General features: G+C 37.2%; 1 pseudogene; it reads left to right on the top strand.

Annotated features, from left to right (window-relative positions):
- Nucleotides 1–3,726: 3,726 nt before the first annotated feature.
- LOC149834617 (14-3-3-like protein 16R) lies at nt 3,727–11,049 on the top strand (annotated as a pseudogene).
- Nucleotides 11,050–14,339: the final 3,290 nt, after the last annotated feature.

The raw sequence follows: 14,339 nt of genomic DNA on the forward strand, positions 1-14,339 counted from the left end.
ATTTGAAGAATTTTGAAATTGGTTTTTGAAAAGCTATTCCATTCTTTAAATGAGTTAAAATAAGATTGAAGATATAATACATCCTTCACTATGGTCATTGAATGTATTATATAATAATCTATATTTAAGCTCAGGTGAAGAATAAAACACATTTGGTGCTTTTATAGAATTTAAAATGAAATTAATTCTCAATATACCCTGACTATGGCCATTGGTATATATTTTGAGTTAATTTTAAGTTAAATTCTGATAAAAGGAGAAAAATATTTAAGGGAATATGATGAATTTTGAAAATGGATCCAATGTTATTTCGTCAAAGATAAAAATGCTAAGTTTTGTCCATATCCTGACTATGGTCATTGATATGGGTCATCAACTTAGAATCAATTACCTATTACGAAAATGGTGCACGTGTCATTCGTGTTTCACCATCGTGAGAATTTGAGAAAATAAAATAAAAAATGTATGAACACAAGCAATTCATGACATTTACAATGCTCATCTAAAACATAAAATGTAAAGTTTTCATTAAGATCTAACTATTACAATACATGAGATTGAATTTACAACTCCAAGTAGTGAGATTTTCCACATATTCCTTGCAAAACACTTGAGTTAAAATGAAAGAAAATTGTACACATTATATAGATATCAATGGCAAAATTGTTCATATGTCAATATATACCTGACGAAAAATAACATACATACCTATATACATGCCTTTATGTACATGCATACTTATATATACATATATGAGTATATATATATATATATATATATATATATATATATATATATATATATATATATATATATCACATACATACCTTTAATATAGGTGAATGAGAATAAATGATGTTGTAAGCACAATGGTGCTTGCGGGAGATATATAGTGGAAATACAGTGGGCTGAAAATATAGACAGGTAGTGTGAAGTGTTGTTGTTTCATAAAAGAAAATGGAGATTTAACAAGGTAAAGATGCTGATGATCAACACTTGTAACAAGTGTTGTGATGGGGTGTTGGATCTACTGATGAGATGGAATATGTATGGTAAGAATGGGAACGGGTGCCTATGGAATGGTAGTGATGCTGCAAAAACATGGAAAAGGGTGCACAGGTGGCAGGGCGGGCTGCTGGAAGGTAAGGGGTGCGAGGAAATATGGTTGATGGCTTCAGTAGAGGGCTGTTTGAGAGGATGCAGCCCACCCTGCAATTTCTGGATAGATAAATCTGAGTACAAATGCAGCATGCAGAGAGGCTGCTAAATGTAAATGTGCACATGCAGAGATACCGCTGCTATGCAAGTATAGAGATATTATTGATATGCAGGGGAATAAGTTTGCAGCGAATAGGTGTTGTAGATGACTTATGATAGGAAAGGGGTTGGGTATGGAGCCGGGATGGACTTTAACCAAAGAACTAACTGAATCGAGATCTAAATTCCAAGGGAAATGAGGATATGTTGTGTTTAATGGATGCACGAAACTGCAACAATTTTCGTGTATAGTGCAAAAGATGACATGGAAAAGGGGGAGGGTTGTGCTTAATGAACAAGTCCAGTGACATAGTAGAACTCGTTTATTGTAGCTGAGATGAACCAGCGTTTACTTTCTGGACCTAAAAGAATCAGGACCTTCTTGACACATGACTCATTAGCTGAATTTCAAAACAGGTAGCTGTAATCAAAGTTAGCCTGGCTTGCTGAAGTTAAGACAATTTGAGATGTTGCTGGCTGGGCATGGGATGAAGAACTCTTGATTTGAAGACCTACCTTGGAGAGTACATATCATCATTTAAAATTCCAAACCTGCCTCTCACGTCACGTTGGAAACAGCAACATTTCAGACCAATTTCAACCCTGTTGACAGTTAGCTCACCCAGCAAAACAATACTAGAGATCAAATATTCAAGGTAAGTTGATTTTTGTTTATTATGCGCAATGGTGATCCCCTGAATTGTGAATCAGACTAATGCAAGATTTGCCTTCACAAGGACTTTAAACCATTCAATAGCAAAACAAAACATTCATGACAGATTCTAAATGAAGATTCATGGTAGTCAATACTACATGTGAAGTGGAGTTAATCAAAAGATAACTCTAGGTCGAAGCAGAGGAATACAAATGCTGGTATATGGGGCCCCTGTGTTGTGATGTGCAGAGGTGAGATAGTTAAAGGGGTTAGTGGTTGTGACAAATTTTGCAGTTAACATTGCGCCAACAGAGGAGATGTAAGTTATCTACAACTGTTAGGCCATAAAAAAAAATTGTCCTCACAGAATGATGGAAATGCTTACCTGTGGTCCATCTCTTCTATGTCAAACTTGACATGTTACACGCATCCTGATAATGGTATTCACATGGGCCAATCATCTTCAAACCAGCGGCTACTGATTGAAACAACCACTATATCATTCTGTGGCATTCCAGATCAGACACGGGCCTGCGATCTGTGGGCAGTGGCGAAAATATAATGCTTTTCCGAGGTATTCCTCCTGTACTCAACTCTTAGCAGCACCTGTTCATCGTATCTGGCAAATGCTCGGTTTTGAAAATATCAAAATAAATATCTCAAAGAAAACAGAAGAGTGAATCCAGCACCACTTCTCTACCAGTCTGGGCATAAAAGGGGATGAACTGGGATTTTCCCCTTTAACTTAGTAATCAAATTGAGTTGCTGAAGTATCTGTGGCTAAACATAGCTTAAACTTGGACTTCCTTGGCTCTTAAATCCCGACATCCTTTGAAGAATTCTCTCAAACACTTAACTTCTTTTCGGGCCAACGTCTATAAACTACAGGCTTTTAGGAAAAGTAGTAACTGACATGCTTTACTAATGATCATGAGATAGGGTATTAGTACAGGTGAGGTAAAAGGAAATGTGCTGGGCATAAGAATTAGGATAATACTAGCAACAGAGAAAGGAAAGAGAAACAAAACAAACAAAAAAAAAATCTGTATCTAGCATATTGTTGGAAGGGAACATTGTAATGCAATGAGAAGAAAACAGGTGGAACTAAAATTTTGGACACAAGTACTGAGAAAATGTTCAATTTTGACACTCGAATCGAAAAATACAATGTGATGGACCCAAACGGATGTCGGATGGGCTGTCCGAGCTTATTTAAAACTATTTTTGTTATTTTTTATAATTTTAATTTAAATTTTGAACAAAAAGACTCAGATTTGGATCTGGACAATAGATCTAGATCCGAAATCAATTTAAACATATGAAATGAATTTAATTTCAATAAAGCTAGAGAAATGAACTGGAATTTAGATTTAAAATGACTCATTTACTCAAAAAAATGAATTTAGGGGCAAAAAGGGAATATTTAAGAAAATTTTGAAAATTTTGGGGTGTTCACACCACCTTTGAGTGATATGCAAGTAGGTCTCCCCACTTGAGGACTAGTTTGGACCGTTGGAAAACCGCAAGTTGGTGTCTTAAAAAAATTGATATTCTTGAGGCACGCATTGGTGGTCGCCCTTCTCGGGGAGGACCACTAAGGGCTTGAAATTGCTCTTACTAGGTCGGAAGGCACCCCAACCATGAGCATGAAGATGACAAGTATGTCGTGCTGGCAAGGATGACCCACTTGTATATATGACTGCACTGAGGTCTCACGAGGAAAGAATGTTTGATGTTGATAGAGTGGAAGATCGTTATCTAAGTAATCGGAGGCGGATTAAGAAATGAGACTTGGTATGTTAAAGATTGCGGTGATGGTGGATGGGAACCAGAACAAGTTGAGTAGGGTGAAGAAAAAAAGTAGTCCAAAGATAAGTATAAAGGAAAACAGACATATCAGTTAAAACCATGTTCTTATATGCACCGGCATTGTCGAGGACGACAATGGTTTGGGTGGGGGAGAATGTCTCGAACCGAGCCTTCAGAATGGGGCATATGCAGTGTGGAGCTCTACTGAGTGAAAAATGCATCGTGTGTAGAAATGCGCAGCATGCGTTGGCTTGATTGGTGATGTGCAGTGATAGCATGACACACGATAGATAATAGTATTATCGTCAGTATATCGTCTTTTTAACGACACAGACATGGAGCATTGTTTGGTTAAGCAGTACCAGCGGATCAGAAGATATTGTTTTTGGAGATTTGGTTAATGACCTCTCGGCTTGTAAGAGTTTCTCACGTGTAGTGTTTTGACGCACGAAGGTGTGTGTGAATTAAGGCTAATTTCCTCAGAGATCACCTTAGATGATTCTAACCGAATATGGTGACTCAAGATTAGGCGAGTGAATGCCTAAATATCGAGGAATGAGTCTAGATGATGCTCTTCGTTATGGTGTTCAATCATCAACTGGTTTTCGGATTGGAGGCCACAAGGTTTTGTTCCTTTAGTGACGAGGTTTTATTGTAGCGCGCGCATGAAATCGCAATACACTCCATGACATGAAGGGCTAAGGCACATTTATGCTCTTTTCGAAAATGATAACGGGTACGAGATGGTTATATATAAAGTGATATGAACTAGATTGAATACGCATTTGAAAATGCGCTTGATCAACTTTTACTAGGCAGCTGCACATGAAATGTGCACATGGCCCATGAAATGATTCAGCACATCAAAAAGTATTGACGTGCGCCCTATGGCCGGTAAGCGGGCCAGAAGCGCATCACAGGTTTGCAAAAAATTTTATGCCCATGCCAGCCATATACTTTATATATTATATATATAACATTGATATTTAAAATAACAACAGAACATTTTTCGTTGATTCAACTAGATAGGTAAACACCGTGGGACTCAAATTAAAGCCGCTAGGGGATTAACTTCTAAGCGGTATTACTTTTTAATGCCAAGCACATGCATATCATAACTTTCCCTATAAAACAACCACCTCAAAAGGGAGTTTGATTCATCTCTTTGTAGTCTTTTGGCCTATTGTCTTAGGCCTCTCTTTTGTAAAGGTGATGGTCCCCTCAACCAGGCTCCTCAGAGTCAACTGTATCTTTTATTCCATAATTTTTTTTTTTGGGTTCATTCTAAAAATTAATCAAATTCAGTAGGTCAGAATCTGCATCAACCAGCATTAGCAATTTCAGATCCAACAATTTTATTGGATCTGGTGAAAGTTGCAGAACCCTAACTGAAGTTCTAACATGAAACCACATAATCTGGGAATAACCCTCTTGCAGGGAAGTCTCTCATATATCGCTTGGCATTTATGTTCACTCAAATTTTAGACATATGTGACTGATATTTTAAAAATAATGTTTCTTTGTATGATATTTTCACCGATATAATACTGAAGCATAAAAAGGAAAACATGATACTTTATAAATATTGCACTTTTATCTCACAACAATTTTATATTAGATATCTGAAGGTGGTATCCCATGTGGTAAGCGGGGTCCTGTGCCAGCTTCTAACCCCAGCTTGCCTATCAAAAAAAATTTATATTAGATATATTTTATTTATTTTTATGTACCATTTTTATGTACTTTATATATTTTAAATTTGCCAATAATTTTTCCTAGATTATCTAAAAAAATAGAAATTTCAAAGTATCACGTCATTTTCCCTTGCTTGAGCTTTTCCTGACAATAAGATTTATGACATTGTTTTAGATCAAATGTGTAACGGTGAACGGCGCTTTACGTGGCTCATAGGAGCCGTTGGTTTCAAAAGTCGATGCTCCACTGAGTAAGACCCTCATTTAGTTCCTGACATTTTGTATATGGCTTGTTCTTCTCTATGGTTGCCATGGTTCTCGACCAATAATTTACTAAGAGAGAGAGAGAGAGATCTTCCAAAAGTTTGGCTCCGAATCCCACACTTTGCCTTCGAATATGGATCATTAAAGTAAGATCTAAAAGGTATTCAAATCCGGTTCTGATTTACATATTCGAATCATCTTTGGATTTTGTTCTGTATTGTATATCACATCTGTATTTGGTATATCATATCTATATTTGGGTTTGGATCTACACATCTTTACATAGAAAAACTTGATATCAGTCTTCTTTTACCACATCGCAGTATCTCTCTCTCTCTCTCTCTCTCTCTCTCTCTCTCTCTCTCTCTCTCTATATATATATATATATATATATATATATATATATATATATATATATATATATATATATATATATATATATATATATATATATATATATATAATGAGAGAGGATCCCAACTTGGACTTGCACCACTGGTTCTTATTACGATTGACTGCACAAAACTGGGATATATAAGCTTGGCAAGATTCGGTCCCTATCCGCCCTTGCACCCATGTTTTTCTCAACCTATTTTCCTGCAAAGAAAATCACAGACAGAAACCTACTTGTAGGTAAAGAGAGACATGCGCCATGTCCACAGTCCACACTGAAAAAAATAAAAGAAAGGGACAAAGTGAGGGGTTTGTGGTAAGTCTAGGAAGACCAAACCTAGCATTGTCATTTCCAAGGATATGCACAGACGTGCATCAGACATATCTGGTGCACATGCAGTGTAAGAAACTGCTTCACCTCATTATGGCTCATAATATTTTACCACTTCTTCTAGGTCATAAGTGCCAAATACACACCTTTCGAGGTTAATTTTCTATGCAACGATACAAAGAATACTAAGATGCTTTGGACTTTATGAAAAACAGAAATACCAAAAAATTGGATCTGGATATGGTTATTCGGCCAATGTGATCAGTATCCAGGTGAAGCATTTTGTGACTCGAATAAGGTAGGACTAGGAAATGAGATGAGCCCCTTGTGATTTGTAACAAATCTCGTCCAAACTCGAGAAATAGACTCAACAAGCTAAACATGAACAATCAGTGTTTTGCCGAGCTTGGCTCGGTTTGTATTGGGTCCTTAAGAAAATATATTTTTCGTATATATTATATTATAAGGTGTAGATTGTTGAAGTATTTGGCATACAAGCAGTTGGTTGGGAGTTCAAACCCTATTGCTTATAGCGTTGAAATAATATATTTGTTTTGTAAATGAGTCAGTTTGAGCTTGATTCAATAGGTTTGGAGTCCATATTTTATTTTCAGTTTTGAAAAAATATATATATTTTATAAGAGCCAGCTTGTACTTGGCTTATTTAGCTTGGGCTCACAATGAGCTCGAGCTTTTAGATCAGATCACTATGAGAACAAACCAACCTTAGATCAACTCGAGATAAATCTGACCTGATTGAATTTTTTACATATAAATGACTTGTTTTGTTTTGCTTTTTTTTTTCCAATATTATCACATGCATTTCGGATTCGGATTCAAATTTATCTCCAGATTTGAATTCAGATTTGGATCTACTGTTTATATTTTAGATTTGGGTTTGGATCTGGCAAGATCCAGCCCAAATTCCACCAGTTTGCACTCTTACTCACATATCATGCCACGATGTGAAACTAGGTGAACTAAGGGACAATTTTAACAATCTATGGAGGTCGGAGGCCTTCTTTCCAAGTGGGTTATGATGAATAAATTATATTATTTTTGGAAAAATAAGTGAGTTGACACTTGAATTCTTGGATACCTTATGGGGTGTCATATGGACATCTAGGATGTCCTTGATTGACTCAGATCTCTACTCCAACGCAAATCAAAGATCCTATGGATCTCAGTCCTTGGATCCGAGGACCTCTGACTGAACTTGACCTACAAAACCCCAACCAGCCCCTCCTCCCCCATGTCTGGCCAGAAATACATGGGTTTTAGGAAGATCAAAGACCCCGAGATGATGCAGTGATTAGGAGGATCACTCCTGAACCCTGCAAGAATCGGTACTCTAGGCAGCTACAAAATTATGAAATTATGAAAAATAAAAAATTACCATAAATTGTAAAGAAAATAACTAAAATCACTCAATTATCATTTATTCAGCTCTTTGTATGTCTCTCTACATTGAATATATAATGAACCAAGAGGGACCCTAGAAACCCTGATCCTAATATGGACTTATGATAGATCCAATGACTAAAAAACCAATATGGATATGAGATAGATTTGATATGAAATGAGATTTAAAACAAAATCCTAAACTAAGATCCAAACAAAATAATTATAAAAGAACCAAATATTAAAAATGGATATGAATGAACCCTATAGAGCCACTAGTGACTCGCTCATGTTCCTGCGTCATTTTTTCTCGGGTTGGAGAACGCTCTCCCTTGAGTCTGAACCATGCCCTTGCACTTCTTTCAATTTTTTTCACTCTACGAGATGTGGATCTCCAACATGCAATGTGAACATGGACATGCTTCTTTGGTTGAAAGTGTCAAATACAACCTCCTCTTAGAAGAATAAGGAATCAGGGAATACTCTTGTCAAACCATCTGTTGTCTTCTTTTGAGCTCCAATACAATATGGATCAAACAGGTTGAATCGGTCTACTGTAGGCTTGATCCAAAAAGAAGCTAAGCTGGGTTGTTCTTGGATGAGATTTGGGTTGGGCAAAATGGACTGAAGAGACTTTTGTATCCGGGTACAAGATATGGCTTGAGAGGGTTCATTATGGGATAGATCCAATGGGGTTTGGGTATTAGGACGTTGGGCTTGGACATTGGGTAGGGTATGAGAAGGCTTGTCTTGGGTTGGATCTAATTGATTTTGGTTTAGGTCCAAGTTAAGTTTTTCATGGTTTTGGGTAGGACTAGACTAAATTTGATACAAACTTGGGTTTGGTGTTAGCCCAATTGGTTCAAAGAAGGTTTTGAATAAAGATGGAGTGGATTTGGGGGATTTTGGGTCAAGCTTGAGTCTGAAATAGTGGTTTGGGCATGAGATTGGGTTGATAACCGGTCGATTTTTCATGGTTTCAGGTAGGAGTAGACTAAATTCTGTATAAAATTTGTGTTTGGTATTGGCCCGATTGATTCATACAAGGTTTTAAATCAAGATGGGGGCACATTTGGGGGATTTTGGGTTGGGCTAGGGTCTGAAATAGTGGTTTAGACTTGAGATTGTGTTGAAAACTGATTTTGTCTAACAAAACCGGTTTTTTACCTCAGGCACATGAAGTGGTGAGTGTGAACCGGGTGATGAGAATCAGATTTGTATTGAACCGATTTTCACCCACCTATCGTGATTTTCTTTCTCACGATGGAAGGAAAAGAGGAAGCAGATGAGCGTTTTTGCTCATGCCGACATCATTGCCGCCTGTTTGCATTTTGGATGAATGCCACGTGGTTTTGTTGACTTTTTAGCTTTTTAAAATGCAAATCCGATGGCCACGATGATGTTCAACATGACCTGATCGGCTTCCTGGGAAAGAGGCAATGGGAGTGAGTTAGGGTTAGGAGGGTCTCCAGTAGTGCTGCCCATCGACAGCGATTGTTGTCACCCGACAAGGAAGGTCGGCAAAACCTCACTGGCTATTTCTTGACGGCTGGTGGTCTAGATTGCTCACAAGAAGGAAAAAGGAGTGAGAGAGGGAGGGGTTAGGGAAGAAGAAAGAGAACCAGGTGGCCTCTCAGGCGCCAGGCAGGAGTGTCGTCGGTCAAGTAGTGACGATGGAGGGGAATGAAGGGAAGGAGGAAATAGTGGTGGCTGCTAGAAAGAAGAGGGGAACAAAGAGGAAAGGGTTGGGAAAGAGGATGGATTGGTGCAGACACTACAAAAAAAATATTAATTAGCGATGAAAATTTGTGACGGATTTTTTTCATCGTAAATTAGTGACGGATTAGCTAGAGAAAATTAGTCGTCCTTAAAATTGGAATTAGCGACGGATTTTGCGACAAAAAAAATCGTTGCAAAATCCATCGCTAAGTAGCGACGAAAATATTCTATCGCAAAACCCATCGCACTTAGCAACAGATTTGGTGACAGAATTTTTTCGTCGCTAATTGATGATGGATTTTGCGACAAAAAAATTTTGTCGCTACTTTTCCATTTAAAATGGCTCTCTTAGGACGTGAAATTCTCCCTCCCCTCTCTCTGATTACTTTCAAATCAGCCTGACGGGGAAGAGGACGGCCTCGGGAGGATGTTCGCCCCTCAGAGGAAGGGGTGGCCCGGATGGACACTCACCCCAGGAAAGGCCGATGCCTACAACAACGTCATTGGCGCGCGTCGGGCCTCCTGGCGCATTATATCCTCCATCAAGCAGAAGGAGGAGAGTCGCGGCAACAATGACCATCTATCCGCCATCCACGGTTACCGCGTCAAGATCGAGTCTGAGCTCTGCTCCATCTGCGACGAAATCCTCCGCCTCCTCGACGGTCGCCTTGTCCTCTCTGCCACCGCCTCCAACTCCAAGGCCTTCTACCTCAAGATGAAGGGCGACTAACACCGCTACATACCTCACCGAGTTTAAGACCGGCGCCAAGCGGAAGGAGGTCGTCGAGAACACCCTTTCCGCCTACAAATACGCCCAGGTCCGTCCCTCCCTCTCTCTCTCTCTCTGATCGCTTCATTTGGATATTTGTTATGATTTTCTTTGTTTTCTAGGTGTTTTCGTGATGTGTCCCTCTTCGATCGCTTGATTTATGAGTTCTTTTTGTGTTTTTTTTTTTTGTTTTCTGGTGTTTTCAGGAGATCGCTAACGCTAACCTAGCTTTGACGCACCCGATCCGCCTCGGCCTCGCTCTCAACTTCTTTGTCTTCTACTACGAGATCCTGAACTCGCCGGATCGGGCTTGCACCTTGGCAAAATAGGTGAGCGATCGTCGGATCCAGCCGATCTTTTATCGGATTTTGCTGCAAAACCCCTAAATTCCTTGTTCCTTTTCTCTAGATCCTTTGATTAGGGTTAGGGTTTCACGGATTTTTCTCTTGTCCATCTTTGTTTGGGTTTTTCTTTAGGCGTTCGATGAGGCGATCGCCGAGTTGGATACGTTGGGCGAGGAATCCTACAAGGATAGCACCCTCATTATGCAGCTCCTCTGAGACAACCTCACCCTCTGGACGTCTCCTTTTGTTTTTTACATTTTTTATTTTCCTTAGTTTTGCCATATTTTTTGAATTTTGTTAGGGTTTTGGTTTCTTCATTCTTTTCCCTTATTAACAAATCTCATCTTATATTATCTCGTCAGGATGATGGCATCGATGAGATCAAAGAAGCAAGCAAGGGCGATAAAGAATAATAATCCTCTGGTTTTCTCTCAATTTCTTCCTCGTGACTTGCTTACTATATTAGGCTATTAGCTAATTCTTTTTCTCCCTTTAATTTCAATATTGTTTTCTAACCACAATGATCTCCCCTTTGATGATATAATCAATTGGAAGAGCTTCTCTCTAATTGTCGCCACATTAGACATTCCATTGTTGAAGAGAGTTCTGCAGGGAGTGAGTTTGTAAGAGTACGTGAGATTGCAGAGGAATGTGGTGAGGGTCAGAAAGCATTTCCAGTGGCATTCGAATCTAGTTGATTTTGATGCTTTTTACATGGTGATATACGAGTTATGGCTACGAAGAATTGTCATTAGATTTGCACGAGGAGTTTGATGGATTCTAGTTGTCATTCAAGCCTTTAAGATGTGCAAAATGTATATGTTATGTGTAAAAAAAATGTTTGTTCATAGCCACTTCTTGCTCCTTGCCTCGAGGCGTGTGCCTCAAGGCATATGAGGTGCACGCCTCCAGGCTCTTTTTTTTAAATTTTTTTTAAAATTTTGCAACGGATTAGCGACATAATATAATCTATCATAAAACTAATTTCGTGCTTATTTAGTGATGAATTAGCGATAGACATGATCTATCGCTAATCCATCTCTAATTAGCGACGAAAGTAACGACAAATCAGTTTTGTTGCTAATTAGCGATGAGAAATATGCAACAGACGCTATCCATCGCCAATCCATTGCTAAACTGTTTAATGATGGATTAGCGACGGATAGTGTCTGTCACTAATCCATATTTTTCTTGTAGTGAGAGGCGGAGCCAAGAATTTAAACTAGGGTGGGCACAAATATATAGTAAAAAAGAAAAAAATATTAATAAATAATAATAATAATATATTTTCAAAAAAAATAAACAATTATTCTAAAATATACTTTTTATAATTGACATCATCAAATTTTTTTTATATTTGGAAAATAATTCATAATTGATTCATTACTGATTATAAAAAAATTAGTAATTGATAAAAATCATGGATCTCTCATCTACGTTAATTGATATAAAAATAAAAAAAAAACAAAATCCCTAATATTCTAACCAAAATCAAGCATTAATTATCCATGGATTCATGCTTAATTCTAATTGAGAAATAAAAACACATAAAAGCCTTAAAATCATAATTAAATGTTCATAAAAAATTTCAAAATCCTAATTCGTACAAATATCATAAATTATGAATTTATGTTGATTGATATAAAAACCCTTAATATTCTACTAGAAACAAGCATTTATGATTCAAAGAATATGCCTAGTGGCAGTTTTAAAAAACTCAAACTATAACCAAACATTTATGTTATTATAAAAAAAAAACTAAATCAAAACCCTAAATCATAAAAAAAAAAAGCATTCACATATACATTAATTAAAAAAATAAAACCCCTAAATTCTAACCAAAATTGAGCCCACATTCATAGAACATGTTTAATGTTGATTAAAAAAGAAACACAATAATACCTAATTAAATATTCATTTCATTTCAAAATCCAAAATGGAAAACTTGAATCCTAATTTAGGGGTTTGATAAGTGATAATAAAAATCAAACATTTCACTAATGAAATCATAATATATAGTGTTTGAGTATCACAATGCATAGCTATTAGGGGTTCTAGATTATATCTTAATAGTATCTTCATTAAGAGATTATTTAGTTATTCAGCTTTCATACTAGCTAAAGCCAAGAATCAATATCCAACCACTCATGGATAATGACTCATTAAAATTTATATTTATATTTGCATCATTGTACCTTTCAAGTACAATGGGTTTATTCTCATTGAATATCCCATAATCTAGAGTTCATCTCAAGTACTTCAGGAATCAATAGATAGCATCCCAATGCTCTTGTCCAAAATTACTAGTATATCAAGTCAACTTTCTCGTGCTAAAAGCTATGTTTTGTCTAGTTTCATTTATAACATACCTGATACTGCTAATAATACTTGCATACTCTAATTGAAAAATACTTCTTTCAGTGTTAGTTGCTAGCTTAACACTGTGATCAAGCATATTAGTAACAAACTTACAATCATAATAATTCTATTTTTTTTTAATTTTCTCAATGTAGCGAGATTGAGTTAATGCATATCTATTCTCAAGTTTAATTAATTTAATACCAAGTAAAAAATACAAAAAAACTAAACCTTAAGAAAACTTTCATGTCATTTGAAAAAAAAATCCAAAATCAATACTCTAATTCTTAAAACATTCATAGATTTATGGTAATTGAAAAAGAAAAGTAAAACCCTTAATATTCTAATCAAAATAAAGCATTCATTACATGCCTAAATTAAGAAAACATAAAAATCCTAATTAAACATTCATGTTATTTACAAATAAAAACTAAATAAAGACTTAAGCCCTAACAAACATCATGCATTATGATTATTGAAAAAATAAATAAAACCCCTAAAATTGAAACCATGTAAAGCATTCATTCATGATTTATGAAATAATTAAAAAAAAACAAATGGAGAGAAGAAGAAGATGATGATGATGATGATGATGATGAGAAACAAGAAGAAGATGACCCAATGTTGGCATGCATTGAAGAGGCCCATTGAATGGCAAACTTTGACAAAAGTTGAGAGAGAGAGAGGGGCAGGGGGAATCAGGGTCAAGCATGGGACACGAAAAAGAGGTTGGGGTGGGTGGTACCCACCCTGACCCGATCTCTCATCAAGGTGGACACTGACCCGATTTTCACTAGGTTAGGGTGGCCTTGACCCCCATATTGGTGGGGTTTTCTAGTTAGGATGGGCACTTGCCCACCCTTGCCTCAACCTGGCTCCACCAGTGTGGTAGAGAAGTGATGGAAGGAGAAAGAGATGGTGTTGACTGAGTGTGGTGGATGGCAGGGCAATTATGAATTTCTCTTTTTTATTGTAAAAAAGAGAAGGCAAGGAAGGCTCCGACCAGCAGGTTAGGGTCCTGCCAATTGACTCATTCGATGCTAGGTCGTTAGGCAAGGTGCGACCGGTGGATGGCCCTTCACTAGTCTACAACTGCGACAAAGAAGAAGGTGAAACGACAAAGGGCAGCAGACCACTGCGTGTTGATGGTGGTTGTTCGAGCTCTAGTCAGGGATCATTCTAATGTGGTATAACTGGTTGCAGAACTGTTGTGATACCTGACTCTTTTGTTGGATCGCTTGACTCGCTTCTCAAGTTAGGCAATGGTACTCGATTTTGGAAAATCATGTGATTGCTTATCGACTCCATCATTCTTTTGCCATATGATATGGATTTTTGCCTTTGT

The sequence above is a fragment of the Nuphar pumila genome, chromosome 6, assembly GCF_984573655.1.
Source record: "Nuphar pumila chromosome 6, dmNupPumi1.hap1.1, whole genome shotgun sequence".
NCBI lineage: Eukaryota > Viridiplantae > Streptophyta > Magnoliopsida > Nymphaeales > Nymphaeaceae > Nuphar > Nuphar pumila.